At 35.2% G+C, this 15706-nt stretch overlaps 1 pseudogene; it reads left to right on the top strand.

Annotated features, from left to right (window-relative positions):
- On the top strand, positions 1-3513 carry LOC131173075 (putative receptor-like protein kinase At3g47110; annotated as a pseudogene).
- Positions 3514-15706: the final 12193 nt, after the last annotated feature.

Here is a 15706-nt window from a genome sequence, read left to right as displayed (position 1 = left end):
ATGGGAAATGAGACTGACAGACTTGCACTTCTGCAGTTCAAAGCCAAGATTGGCAATGATCCATATGGAATCTTGAGCTCCTGGAACGACTCTGTCAACTTCTGCTCATGGCAAGGGGTTGCTTGTGGTCGCAAACATCAGAGAGTTTTGTCACTAAATATGCAGGGGCTTAGTTTGTCTGGGACCATATCTCCATATATAGGAAATTTCACTTTCTTAAGGTTCCTCAACCTGGTTGACAACAAGTTCTATGGTGAAATTCCCCTGGAAGTTGGTCGCCTATTCAGATTGAGAATTCTTGACCTGTCAAACAACACACTAGGTGGAGAAATTCCACTCAAAATCACCTACTCCTCAGAGCTCAAGGTTTTGAATTTAACAAGAAACAGGCTGGAGGGAAAAATTCCTGTTGAGCTGGGCTCTTTAAAGAAGCTTGTAACACTTAGGCTTGGAACAAATAATCTCACAGGAGAGATCCCACAATCCCTTGGAAACCTTTCCTCTCTCAAGGTCTTTTCTGTAGGCTTTAATAATCTGCAAGGAAATATTCCTAGCGAATTGGGACAATTAACAAGTTTAATCATCTTTGTGATCAACTTCAACAATCTAAGTGGTACAATCCCTCCCACCCTTTATAATATCTCATCTATCAGTCTCTTTTATACTTCATCAAACCAACTGAGTGGTAGTCTCCCAGCGAACCTAGGCCTCACTCTTCATAACCTGCAACAACTTGCCATGGGTGGCAACCAGTTTCATGGAAGCGTTCCTGTTTCATTGGCCAACGCTTCTCAGCTTCAAGATCTTGACATCTCTCGCAACTTTCTCACAGGACAAGTTCCTACCAATCTGGGAAATTTGAATGATCTTCAGCGGTTTAGTTTGGGGCACAACTTTCTGGGAAATAGCACGAGTCAAGATTTTAATTTCATAACATCTTTGTCAAACTGCAGCAATCTAAAAATTCTATTTTTTAGTGCAAATAATTTTGGTGGCTTGTTACCTACCTCCATAGCCAATTTGTCTACACTTTATGTATTAGGCATGGGAAGTAATCATATATCAGGTAAAATCCCAATAGGGGTTGAGAATCTTGTCAATTTGTACGAATTAGCCATGGAGATAAACCTTTTTTCTGGTGTTATTCCTTTTTCATTTGGGAAGCTTGGAAATCTGCAGTTATTGAATTTAGGAGGAAACCTACTGTCTGGTGAAATCCCAACATCCCTAGGTAACATCACCCAGCTATATCAGCTTTATTTAGATGAAAACAAATTAGAAGGAAAAATACCTTCTAGTATTGGGAACATCCAATTCCTGAAACGGTTGGATATTTCACAGAATAAGCTGATTAGTATCATACCACAACAGATCTTTGGTCTCTTCTCTCTATCAGAACTTCTCGACTTATCACAGAACTCATTGACAGGTTCCTTGCCCACCCAAGTTGGCATCCTGAAAAATATTTATGCATTAGATGTTTCAGAGAACAAGTTATCTGGCAAAATTCCTGAGACAATAGGTGATTGTTTGAGCCTAGAAATCCTTAATTTGCACAGTAACTCTCTTCAAGGACCTATTCCTTCATCTTTTGCTTCCTTGAGAGGTCTCCAACACTTAGACCTGTCAAGAAACAACTTATCAGGAAAAATTCCAGAAGATCTGGAGAGCCTTTCGGTTTTACAATATTTGAATCTCTCTTTCAACAACTTTGAAGGTGAAGTGCCAAAAAACGGAGTTTTTAGAAATGCAACGACATTTTCAGTTGTTGGAAACAGTAAGCTTTGTGGGGGGATCCCTGAACTGCAGCTGCCACCATGTCCTATCCAAAAAAAGAAACAGAAAAAGACTTCCACAATCATAATCCTTGTCACAACCATCAGTTCAGTTGTGTTCTTCATGACAATAACCTGCCTCTGTGTTTTCTATCGGCGAAAGTCGAGAAGGAATCCTCCTTCCATGCCTTTTATTGCGGATAAGCTGTTTCAAATTTCATACAAGGAACTCTTCCAGGCAACTGCAGGATTCTCTCAAGAAAACTTAATTGGACAAGGTAGTTTTGGCTCAGTATATAGAGGAAGTTTACTTCAGCATGGAGACAAGTTAGTTGCGATAAAGGTTCTCAATCTTCAACAGCATGGAGCTTCCAAGAGCTTCTTCGCTGAGTGCAAAGCATTGAGCAAAATCCGACATCGAAATCTGGTAAAGATCTTGACATGCTGCTCTAGTATTGATTTCAAAGGCAATGATTTCAAAGCTCTAGTGTTTGATTTCATAGAAAATGGAAGTTTGGAAATGTGGTTGCATCCAGAAGAAAGTGGTATTGATCATTCACGGACTCTGAACCTTCTCCAAAGACTTCTTATTGCAATTGATGTGGCTTCTGCACTGAATTATCTTCATGACCATTGTGAAGTGCCAATCATTCATTGTGACTTAAAACCAAGTAATATTCTTCTTGATAGTGGCATGACAGCTCATGTTGGTGATTTTGGATTAGCAAGGTTCCTTACCAAAACAACCAGCTGCTCTTCTCAAGGCCAAACTAGTTCCATTGGGATGAAGGGAACAATTGGGTACATGGCTCCTGGTAAAATTTTGCACTCTTCTTTATCCAATTACCACCAATTGGCCAGACACACACACACTCGGGAAAAATATGTCAAGTAACTGTTGTTTCTTGATTTGATGCACCCGTGACATGAAAATACCCAACATGTAATTGAGATTGTATTGACACACAAACAATCCTGAAGGAAAAAAAAATGATCAATTGCAAAATATATATATGTGTGTGTGTGTGTGTGTGTTGCATAACCTCAAATTTAAGGATGTATTAGTGATAAAACATCATAGAAAGAAATGCAGCATTCTGTCAAATGAAATTCCTACAAAGACTCCAATATTTCTTATTCTGAATCCATCACTTTTTCCCCTTTTACAAGCTCAAAACAGATTCCATACATTCATTCATATACAGTAGAATGGTCTGTACTTGCTTTGTTACAATTGTGATAGAATTGAAGATAAATTTACTGCAGAGTATGGCATAGGCAGTGAGGCAACCATATCAGGAGATGTTTATAGCTTTGGGGTAATTTTACTGGAGATGTTCACAGGGAAAAGACCAATTGAAGAAATGTTTACAGATGGTCTAAATCTCCACAATTTTGTCAAAGCTAAGCTCCCAAGACGAGTCATGCAAGTTGTGGATCCAGTACTTCTCACAACAGGAGAACTAGGGACACCAACAAATATGGCAGAAAATATGGATGACAATGACATTGATGATACTCAAATAGAGATCCAAGAACATGATTTCAGTGTTGAAAATTTGGGATCAAAGGGAGAGGATGTGAAAAAATGTGTGGTATTAGTCCTTGAAGTAGGACTTGCATGCTCAGTAGAAGTACCAGGAGATCGAATGAATATGAGGGATGTCACAAGAAAATTGAATGTCATCATGGAAGCTATTCTTCGGCTGAGGACTCAGAGAGGCAAGTGAGGCCATGAGAAATAATGCTGGAGTTTCTGAAATTTGCTGCTGAAAATATTTTGATGTAATGTTTTTACTTGCAAAGGATTGATTGTCCAGGTTTTTAGAATTAAATTTCGGAAGTTTGTCTTTGGTGTGGTTTTGCTGACTTGTAAAGGCGCCCTTTGCCTATAAAAAGGAGAGTGTATTTGCTAGAAATAAGTGTGAAGTGGCTGAAATGAGCTGTTATGTGAGTTGAGAGGAAAAAAAAAAAAAAGGTATTTGTGTTTTCTTTTTGTATCCCCTGTTCTAAAGCAATGAATTTTTCTTTTGTTGTGTTCGTGAGAATGTTTATGTTGTATCTTCGTTGAAAACAACTCCAGCTTTGCTTAATGTTTTATCCTCTGTTTTTTTTTTTTTTTTTTTTTTTTTTTTTACATGATATCAAAGCATGAGCTTCTATTATTCAACAAATTTGTATTTTTTTTTTCATTTGGTTCGAAAAAAGACTTAATACAGTAAAGTCTATTTCTTTACCACTACTTAATATTTTCATATTTTAATTATATTGAAGGCTATGTATTGCCATTGATGTGACTTCTGCATTGCATTATCTTCATAACCATTGTGAAATGACAATCTTTCACCGTAACTTGAAACCAAGCAATATTCTTCGACAATGACATGACAGCTCATGTCGGTGATTTGGAATTATACCAATCTTTCACCTTTAGCACTCAAAAACTAGAAATATTTATGGTTTGGTTTCACTTCTCAGAAGTCTATCTTCCTTTGGTTGTATTAATTCCTAGGTAAATTGACTTGTTTTAGTATTATGTGGTGTAGGAACTAGGTAACGCAGAGTGCTTATGCTATGATTTGCAGAAAATCATTGCAGGAAGATATCAAGAAATTTAAAGTAAACTAGAAATCAGACATGTGCTTTGGCAACAGATTATAGAAAGTATAAAAGAGAATAAAATTCTTCAATCAAGAGTCTAAAAAAATCTTTAGACTTTGAAGAAACCATTCAATGTTGAATATCAGTTAGCAATTCAAAAAATATGCATATTTTAGCAATTCAAAAAATATGCATATTTAAATGTTGAAACATCAAAATCTTGAAGCTAATGAGCAATTTCCAATTCCCAAATTTGCTCTTTAACTCATCCAATAAGAACAATGGTTGCTTGGCTTTGTGTTGAACTCAGATCGAGAGCAAAGTGGTGGCCTGTGTAGTTTGAAGAAGATGGCATTGCCGTTCTGACGGTCCCGACGGACGGACATCAGTTGCCGCCTTGTCGGGTTCCCAATTACCACATATACCTTCAACATTGTGATAATAGTCATTTTTAATTATTCATAAAATTTTTTTAGCATTGAAAATGCATAACAATTTAGTAAATTTTAGTTTATTTTTAAAATTGATGGAATTCATATACACCACCGTTCAATCCTTTATTAAAATTGATTTGTTGACCCCGTGTAGCTCAAAATGAGCATTAATTTTGATGATAACAAAACTCAAACAGAATCTATCTAATTCAACTTTAAAGTAATGTGTAGATTCCTTTTCTTATTCATGAAGAATTTTTGAAGTTGCATCTAAGGAGGAAGAATACTCAAAGGCATCTCAAGACAAATCCAAAATGAGAAAAGAACAAGATTATGAAAGCCAAGACTCAAAGTAAAAGTATGAAAGTCATAGAGTTAGAGATTGAGTCTTAGGTCTTATGTGAAAAGAATAGATGAGAGTTTAGTCGAATGGAGCTCAAAAATGAAAATTTATTTTCTGATTACTTTTCCTCATCATGACCTTGGATACTGCTATTAGAACTTATTTTTCTTCTTAAGGTCTAAATCTTTGTTTTTAATATTTCAAGTTGAGACATGCAGCTGTTGACTTAGTTTGCTAACTGCTTTGTTAAAATATTAGTTTGCTATGTGTTTGCTAAAATATTAGTTTACTAACTAGTTTACTGCTGTTGCCAAAATTTCATTAGTTTGCTAAATGATCAGAGCTGCTCAACTTCGCACAACAAGACAAAATAACGGCCATTTTGTCTTGAGCAGTGTGTATAACGTTCCAAAAAGGTTTCAAACGGTCTAAAATGATTTGGGACTATAAATACACCTTCTTTACTTCATTTTATTTTTGATGAAAGCTTACATTTGAACTCCAACCTTGATTTTCATTTATTGCTTTCATTCAAGAGCTTTAAAGACTTTGAGCTACCATTGGCAAATCAACTCATCTCTTCTTTATAGTTTGATTTGTATTGAGTAAGAGTGAGTGTTAAAACATTAAGTTGCATTTAAGAGAGGTTGTACAAGCACCTATTGAAGCTTGAGAGAGAGTAAGTGCTTGAGATAGCACTTGTGAAGGGTTCAAGCTACCTTGGTAAAAGCTTGGTATTGAAAAAGTGTAAAGGGCTTTTGGTCTCTTGCCTTTAAAAGAGAAAATAGTAGAGAGAAGACTCAAAGAGGGTTCTTTGAGAGAGTGGATGTAGGCTAGTTAAGCCGAACCACTATAAAAATCATTGTGTTTGATCTCTCTAACCTTAACCTCTTTACTTTTGTGCAATTTAATTTTTATACATGACCTTGAATGTTGATTGAATATATTGAGTTGGTATATTTGAGGATTTATGAGTATAATGAGAAATTAGTTGAAAGTCTTGTGATGCATGTTTTGGTTGCCATAAATATTGATTAAAGCTTGACTTGCAACTTAGGGACACTTTATTGAAATACATATCACTATTATTATATATTAAGAAGCACCTAGTTGAACAAAGCCATAATTTTTCATTGGGCTACAAGTAAGGGCCGAAAAATTATTAAAGTCCAATTCACCCCCCTCTTGGACTATTTTGGGACAACAAATTGGTATCAGAGCCTGTCTCTCTTGCTTAGGGTGTTACAACCTTAGAGTGATCCATAATGGCTGGTTCATCTAGCAATACTGCCGGTATACCCGCGCCATTAGCTGAAGGCTACTCAATCACTAGACCACCATTCTTCAATGGCACTAATTATTCATTTTGGAAAGTAAGAATGAGAAATTTCATACAATCTGTAGATATTGATGCGTGGAGAATTATTAAAAATGGTCCACATGTTCCTAAAAAAATGGTTCAGGAACCACAAAAGTTCCAAAACATGAAGATGAATATGATGACAATGATTGAAAGAAAATTTCTATAAATGCTAAAGCTATTAATATTTTGCATTGCTCACTTGACCTTAATGACTACAATCTTGTTTTAGGATGTCAATCTGCTAAGGAAATTTGGGATAAGCTTGAAGTCACTTATGAAGGAACGGATGTCGTCAAAGAGTCCAAAGCAAACCTTCTTATCCGAGATTATGAGCTGTTCGAAATGAGGCCAGGAGAATCAATTGTGGATATGAGCACAAGGTTTACTGATCTTGTAAATCTTCTCAAAGCACTTGGTAAAAAATTTGAGGAAGCCGAACTTGTGAAGAAAATTCTTAGATCACTTCCAAAATCTTGGGTAGCCAAGTGATACGGTGTCCGCAAGTGCACGGGTCACAGTAGTATAGTTTTAAAAATTGATATCGATCCCACAGGGAATTGTGCTTAAATTGGAAATAAAAGTATAAGCAAATTAGAATGACAAAAATTAAAAGATATTAAAAACAAAATCTAAAAATTAAAATTAAGACAAAAATTAAAGATGTAAAATGAAATTTGGAATTAAAATTGGTATTTGAGGAATTAAAACTAGATCAATCAATTAACTAAAATTAATTAAACTAGATTACCCAAAAATTAATTTGAAATATCTATTTATGAAATTGAGAGAAATTAAATCTAAATTCAATAAAAATAAAAATAAAGTGATTATAGAAATTGGATTTAAATTGGATTTAAATTTAAATTGCTATTTATGAGGTTTGGAGGATTTATATCTAATTTCAATGAAAAATAAATTGATTCTAGAGATTGGATTTTTAATATTGTTTGCATGTGGTTTTTCCCTAATTTAGCCAAACACATGAGAATTGCAATTTTGAGGGAAATCAATTCTTAAATTTTTGAAACCTTTTTCAAGCATCTCAAAATTGGTTTTCATTAAATCAAACCCTGTTTTCACGGTATTTCAAATCTAACAAAAACCCAATTAATGCTCTAATTGATTTTTGGAAAGTTCCCCTTAATCTTCTTAGCTTATTTCTAACACCAAGAAAATAAAGTTTATTGCAAGATTATCCATCCCCAATATTCACTTTTCAGTCCATCTATTAAGGATTAAAACTTAACTTAATGAGGGCCCATTCATCAAGCAAGGAAATAAGCACACAAGCAATAAATCAAAATATAACAATCTTCATTTAAATGGCTAAATCAGTTCAAAACCACAAAACAAATCAATATTTACAAACCCATCTCTAGAATCTCAATAAACTACTCACAAATCATTGTTTAAAGATAAACCCAAATGAAGAAATGAAGAAATAATGGAAATGTAAGCTTAAAGGGGTAGAAAAACCCAGCAAATCTGCAGCAGGATCTCTGCAGAAAAGTGCAGAAACTTGATCCTTGCTGCTGCTGGAAGAAGAAATGCAGAAAGTGCTCCCTTCTCTCTTTCTAATCTTGCCAAAAAATGCCTCCCTTGCTCTCTATATGGAAAGAAAGTGATAAAATGGGTCTTTATATAGGCTAAGGGACTGTTCTAGAACGGGTAAAAGGGGGAAGGATCCAGAAAAGGTGAGGTAAAAAGCTGGAGTAACGGAAATGCCACGTCAACAATTTTCCAGTAAAAACGACATAAGCCGAGTCGGTTGTGTCGCGGGTTGTGTCGTTCTCGGTGTGAATATCTGACGATCGACACAACCTTCGACATAAGCTAATTTGGTTGTGCTGCAGGTTGTGTCGCTCTCGGCCATTTTTAACTCAACTTTAAAATCTTTGCATTTCGACTTTAATCTCCTCCAAATGGCTATTCTGATCAAAATTCATCAAATTTCTCCAGATTTAACCTACAAAGCAAATAAATTCAAAAATTAAACTAAGAAACGTGAAAATTGTAAAATTGACTAAATATATACTAATATCTATAATAATGGCTATGAACAAGGGTAAATTATGTGCAAAAATTACTCCTAAATGATGATCTAAAATGCATGCATCAAATTCCCCCATACTCAAACTCTTGCTTGTCCTCAAGCAAAATTTCATTAAAACTCATTTGGAAGGGAATAGAATCAGTCTTTGAAAACACAAAATTCACTAATCCAAACCACCAACTTACCTCTAGCCACCAACATTCCAAATTCCCACCAGCAAAGCACAAAGAATGAAGCAAGCACTCTCAACAATTACAGAATAGCTAAGAATTAACCAATCAACCCAAGCAACAAATACCAACCAGCTACAAGAGTCAATTGTGCCAAAACAAACCTAAATGAAATAGATAGCCAATGTGTCTCAAATAGATGGTGAGTAATGTATGGAAGATTATATTGCCAAACCAATATGCAAGCATAAAAGATCTAACTCTACTAATGTAACAAGCATTTTTCAAAGAATCATTAGGTCTTTTTAAGGGTTGTAATGGGGTCTAATGGGGTAAAATTGTGGTTAACAAAGAAAGGGAATAAGGTAAACAAAATATGAGAATAATATTAATTATGAAACTCAAAGTGCATCCAATAAATTATTTTTTTTTTATTTTTATTTTTATTTTTTTTTTATATCAAGAGGAAAGAAATTCACAATGAATCTCAAGTGCTATCACAATGATTATATAAAGGGACTACTTTATATATTTTTATTTTTGATTTTGTATGTGTCCCTATTTCACGTCACACCCAAAATTACCTTTGGGATATTTTGGTGACCTTTTCAACTTTTCACAATTATTTTAGCACTTTTCAAGATGTTTCAATCCTCCGAGATTTTTTTATTTTATTTTTATTTTTATTTTTATATTATCATTTTTTTTTTATGCACTTAATTGCTAAAATACTATTCTCATAGATAGGTGGTAGTGTTTAGGTTTAATGGCTAGGTAAATGATTTGGGTTCCAAAGAAATTAGGGATTTAAGGTTCAAGGGGGTTTGCAAGGGTTAAAATGAAATTAAGGTAGGTTAAGGCTAAATGTGAGGTTTAAAATATGAAGAAATGCCTAAATCATATTCTTATCAAATGCAAGTTAAAAATTTCGCTTTGAAAGATCTAAGATGCTTGTTCTAGGAATGGTGAGACGACAATGACCATTTTCTTTCTTAAAGGCTTATCCAGACACTCAAAACTCAAAATAATTAATCAGAATCTGTATACCTAGATGAATGTATTAATTTTCAGCTATTAAGTAAGAGAAAGAATAATGCTTAAGACTTTGTACCCAGCTGGAACTTTCATTCCACTAACCATCTAAAGACAAGTTGGATTGCTTGAATAAGTGGCTTATGGAATCCAAAGACTGGTTTAAAAATTCAAAAATTTTAAATGAATGAATGAAATGCATGAGTGTATAAATGTATAGTCAACCTATATGCAACTAAGTACTAAGTATATATGAAGCTATATGCAGTGTATATATGTGAATATGTACAAGTATGAAGTAATGAATGTGTCACTATATGCAAATGAAAAAGGAAAAATAATTTTTGCAAAAAATTTACCCTCTCCCCCATACTCAGAATGAACATTGTCCTCAATGTTAAAAATGTGCAAGGAATGGGATAATTATGTGCATAAAGAAATGGGATAAAGAAATGGGTAGCTCATATGTGCATAAAGAATTATTACCCTGTTGCATAAGCGATAGCACAACTTGTGTTGAAAGTGACACAAGCTGAGATGAGAATTGTTACCTCATTGAAGTGCAGCCAATTTAATTAGATAAAATTTGGACAGCTGCTGCACTCATTGCAAAAGAAACAGTACGATGGAATCCATTAAATCAATTAAACTCAAAAAGTTGAAATAGGAAGTTAAGCTCAAAAATGTAACCATCAAGTGTGAATTCGAAGTAGCACATAAAAGCAAGTGAGCAATGTACTAGAAACATAAAAGAAAAATGTATTTTATGAGGAACTAAAAAAAAACTGGATAAGTAAAGGGTTCAAGTAAAATAAAAAAAAAAAAAACAACACAAGCAAAATATTAACTAAACAAGTTCAAAATACTAATTAATTAAGCAACAAAATTAAAGACATGAAATGTTTTTTTTTTTTTTTTTTTTTTTTTTTTTAATGCTCATTTGCTTGCAATGCATTGCATCCCATCTGCACAAGGAAATTAGAACAATGTTAAATTCTGAATACGGAGTATATAAAAAAAAAACTTAAAACAAATGAAAGAAAAATTGGGAGTTATGCACAAAAATGCTAAGTTTAGGTCTTTAGCTTGACCATACTTACTCAAAATTTCATGGAGAATGAGAAAGATAGCAAGTTGCTATTTTCTCAATTGGCTCACCAGCTAAATAATGCCTCAACCTTTGTCCATTTACCTTGAAATTACCAGATTTTTCACCAAAAATTTCCACAGCACCATGAGGTAAAACTTTCACAATTTTGAATGGACCTGACCACCTTGATTTTAATTTTCCTGGAAAAAATTTTAACCTTGAATTGAATAAGAGAACCAAATCTCCTTCTTTAAAGTCCTTTTTCTTGATATGCTTATCATGCCATTTTTTAGTTCTTTCTTTATAGATCCTAGCATTTTCATAAGCATCAAGTCTCAATTCTTCTAATTCATCAAGTTGCAAAAGTCTTTTTTGTACATCAGCTTGTAAATCAAACTTGATTTCTCTAATGGCCCAATAAGCTTTGTGTTCTAACTCTACGGGCAAATGGCATGATTTCCCAAAACTAACCTATAAGGTGTAGTTCCTATGGGGTTTTAAATGCTGTTCTATATCCCCAAAGAGTGTCATCTAAATTAAGGGACCAATCATTTCTGGACTTATTGACGCTTTCCAAGATCCGCTTGATTTCTCTATTTGTGATTTCTACTTGGCCATTTGTTTGAGGGTGATATGGTGTGGCAATCCTATGCTTTACCCCATATTTTCTCATCAATTTTTCAAATTGGTGGTTGCAAAAATGGCTACCACCATCACTGATTATAGCACGTGGGGCACCAAACCTGGTCAAAACAAATTTTTTCAGAAATTTCACCACAACTTTTGCATCATTGGTAGGTGTAGCAATAGCTTCTACCCATTTAGATACATAGTCCACCCCTACCAAGATATATTTATTCCCATAAGAAGATGGAAATGGCCCCATGAAATCAATTCCCCACACATCAAATAATTCAACTTCTAATATGGACTGTTGGGGCATCTCATCTCTTTTGGAAATGTTGCCTACTCTTTGGCACCTATCACACTTGCTTACAAAGTCTCTCACATGTTTAAACATATTAGGCCAATAGAAACCTGATGTCAAGACTTTTTCAACAGTTTTTGAGACACTAAAATGACCACCATATTCAGAGGAATGACAATGGTAAATAACATCATGCATTTCTTCCTCTGGTATACATCTCCTAATTATTCCATCATTACATCTCCTAAACAAAAGAGGTTCTTCCCAAGAATAAAATTTAACATCATGCAAGAATCTTTTCTTTTGCTGCCAAGATAAATCAGGTGGCAAGACACCACAAGACAAGAAATTCACAATATCAGCAAACCATGGAAGTGCAGAATTCAACACATACAACTGCTCATTTATGAAAAATTCATCAATTGGCACAATTTCATCATCTTTATTTTCAGTTTTTATCCTAGAAAGGTGATCAGCCACCACATTCTCAACACCCTTTTTATCTCTTATTTCCAAATCAAATTCTTGAAGTAACAATATCCATCTAATCAACCTAGATTTAGCTTCTTTCTTGCTCATTAAATACTTTATTGCTGCATGATCAGTGAAAACAATTACCTTTGAGTTGACCAAATAAGAACGGAATTTATTAAGTGCAAATACTACCGCAAGGAACTCCTTTTCAGTTGTAGCGTAATTGACTTGGGCTTCATCAAGGGTTCGGCTTGCATAGTAAATGGCATAAGGTTTTCTATCTTTCCGCTGGCCAAGGACAGCTCCAACAGCAAACTCGCTTGCATCACACATAATTTCGAATGGCAAAGTCCAATCCGGGGGTTGCATGATAGGAGCTGTTGTTAAGGCCGTCTTTAACCTGCAAAAAGCAACCATACAATCTTGATTAAAATCAAATTTAACATCATGATTCAAAAGATTTGTTAAGGGTTTAGCAAGTTTAGAAAAATCCTGAATAAATCGCCGGTAAAACCCGGCATGTCCAAGGAAACTCCGCACTCCTTTGACAGTGGTTGGAGGTGGCATTTTTTCAATAATTTCTATTTTAGCTCTATCCACTTCAATTCCCCTTTTTGAGATTAAATGCCCTAAAACGATCCCCTCTTGGACCATAAAGTGGCATTTCTCCCAATTCAACACCAAATCATTATCAGCACATCTCTGCAAGATTTTAGACAAATTAGTCAAGCATGAATCAAAATTAGTTCCATATACTGAAAAGTCATCCATGAAGACCTCCATAATTTCTTCAATAAAATCAGAAAAAATAGCCATCATGCACCTTTGAAATGTGCCAGGCGCATTACACAATCCGAATGGCATCCTTCGATATGCAAAGGTGCCATAGGGACATGTAAAGGTAGTTTTTTCTTGGTCATCAGGATGTATTGGAATTTGAAAGAAACCAGAATATCCATCTAAGTAACAAAAGAATGAATGCTTGGCTAATCTCTCTAACATTTGATCCATAAAAGGAAGGGGAAAATGGTCTTTTCTTGTGGCATTGTTCAACTTCCTATAGTCTATGCACATTCTCCAACCTGTAACAGTTCTAGTGGGTATCAATTCATTATTCTCATTTTTAACAACTGTCACCCCACCTTTCTTTGGTACAACATGCACAGGACTAACCCACTCACTGTCAGAAATGGGGTAAATAATTCCAGCAGCTAGTAATTTTAGGATTTCCTTTTTCACAACATCCTTCATTGTAGGATTCAATCTTCTTTGGTGTTCAATGGAAGGTTTACTATTTGGCTCAAGGAAAATCCTATGCATACAAACTGTTGGACTAATTCCCTTTATATCATCAATTGCATAACCCAAAACTCTTCTATATTTTCTCAAAACTCTCAACAATTTGTCAATCTCAATATTAGTCAAACATGCATTAATTATAACAGGATATGTTTCATTGGGTCCAAGAAAAGCATACCTGAGGTTGGAAGGAAGAGGTTTAAGATCTACCTTTGGGGCATCCTCTACCTTTAATGATGGTGGTTTGATCTCCAAATTTTGCACTCCTTCAAGTTGAAAAATTGTGGCTTCAGGATGTGGTGGAGAGCTTTCCAAGTATTGCGCAAAAATAGCCATGTTGTGATTATCATCATCAATGCTCCCACCATGGACTAAGCAATTTTCAAGTGGGTCTTGTGGATAGCTTTTTCTGAAATGCTCTTGAACAATCTCTTCAATAATGTCTACCCGCAAACAAGACTCAACTTCTTCATGTTTCCTTTTCATGGCAGGATTGATGTTGAATATCATTTGATCATCTCCCACTCTAAGTGTCAATTGCTCACCCTTCACATCAATTAATGCACCAGCTGTTGCCAAAAAGGGTCTTCCCAATAAGATAGGAACTTTTGTGTCTTCTTCCATATCCAAAATGACAAAGTCCACCGGAATGTAAAATTTCCCAACCTTGATAGGCACATTTTCAAGAATGCCTTCTGGATACTTAATTGAACGGTCAGCTAATGAAAGATACATGTTTGTGGGCTTCAATTCTCCCATATTCAACTTCTCATATATTGAAAGAGGCATTAGGCTGACGCTAGCTCCAAGGTCACATAAAGCATTTGCCACACAATTATCACCAATATGACAAGGAATGGAAAACACACCCGGATCTTTGAGTTTGGGAGGTAACTTTTTCTGAATTATAGCACTGCATTGCTCTCCCAAGTTGATGGTGTCATAATCTTCTAGCCTTCTCTTGTTGGAAAGAATCTCCTTCAAAAATTTGGCATAACTTGGCATTTGGGATAGTGCCTCAGTGAATGGCACATTGATATACAATTTTTTTAGCACTTCAAGGAATTTGCCAAATTGTTTGTCTAGCTTGTGCTTGATGAATCTTTGAGGGTAGGGAAGGGTGGGCTTGTAAGGTTCAGGTGGGATGTATGGTTTCTCTCCCTCATCTTGCTCACTTTTGCTTTCTTCTTCCTTTTTCATTTTTCTTGCTCTCAACTGAATTTTCTTCTTTTGTGCTCTCTTTTTCTTCTCTCTTGTTTTCACTCTCTTGACCAACTTTTTTACCACTTCTCAAGGTTCTGACCTTACATTGTTCATGAGGGTTTTGTGGTTGGCTAGGTAGTTTCCCATAGGAATTGCTTCCTGATGAGCTTGCTTGTTGCGCCAATTGAGTCTCCAACATGCGGTTGTGGACTTGTAATTGATCCATGGTTTGTCTCATGTGTTGCATTTCTTCCTCCAATTTGCTATTCATCTTGCTTTGTTCAGCAAAAAATTTCTCCATCATGTTCTCCAAGGATGGCTTCGGTTCATGAGGTGGAAGGGATTGTTGTGCTCTTGCTTGATATCCAGGTGGTGGCTGCCTTGTGGGCTGAAATTGAGGCTGAAATTGAGGTCTATTCTGCTGCACATACTGCTGGTTATGAGGATAATTTGAGCTTTGGCCTTGTTGAGCAAAAGTTGCTTGTGGCTTCCATGTTGAGTTGTTCACATTAGAATAAGAATTTCCCATAGGTTTTTGTTGATAACCTCCTGCATAAGCAGCTTGTTCTTGCAAATAATCATCTCCATAAGAAGAGTAATCAACTCCACAACTTTGAGTTCCATTTGTGAAGGCAACTTGTTGCATAGTTGTAGGAGTTGAGGTTGTTGCCTTTGTGCAAAAATCACTAAGAAGCTGAGTCAACTGATCAAATCTTGCATTCATGTAGTTAACTGAGTCAAGTTCATAGATCCCAGCTTTCTTTGGCTCAAGTGCTCTAGGATTTCCCCACAAATGGGTATTATGAGCAATCTTCTCTAATAGATCATAGCATTCTTCACTTGTCATTCTCATGAAATCTCCTCCTGCTTGTGAATCAATTGTGTTTCTTATGGCTGGAGTAACTCTGGTGTAGAAATTTTGAACAATCATCCATTTGGGT

The sequence above is a fragment of the Hevea brasiliensis genome, chromosome 14 (assembly GCF_030052815.1).
Source record: "Hevea brasiliensis isolate MT/VB/25A 57/8 chromosome 14, ASM3005281v1, whole genome shotgun sequence".
NCBI classification, from domain to species: domain Eukaryota; kingdom Viridiplantae; phylum Streptophyta; class Magnoliopsida; order Malpighiales; family Euphorbiaceae; genus Hevea; species Hevea brasiliensis.
This window is presented reverse-complemented; position numbering and strand designations above follow the sequence as displayed.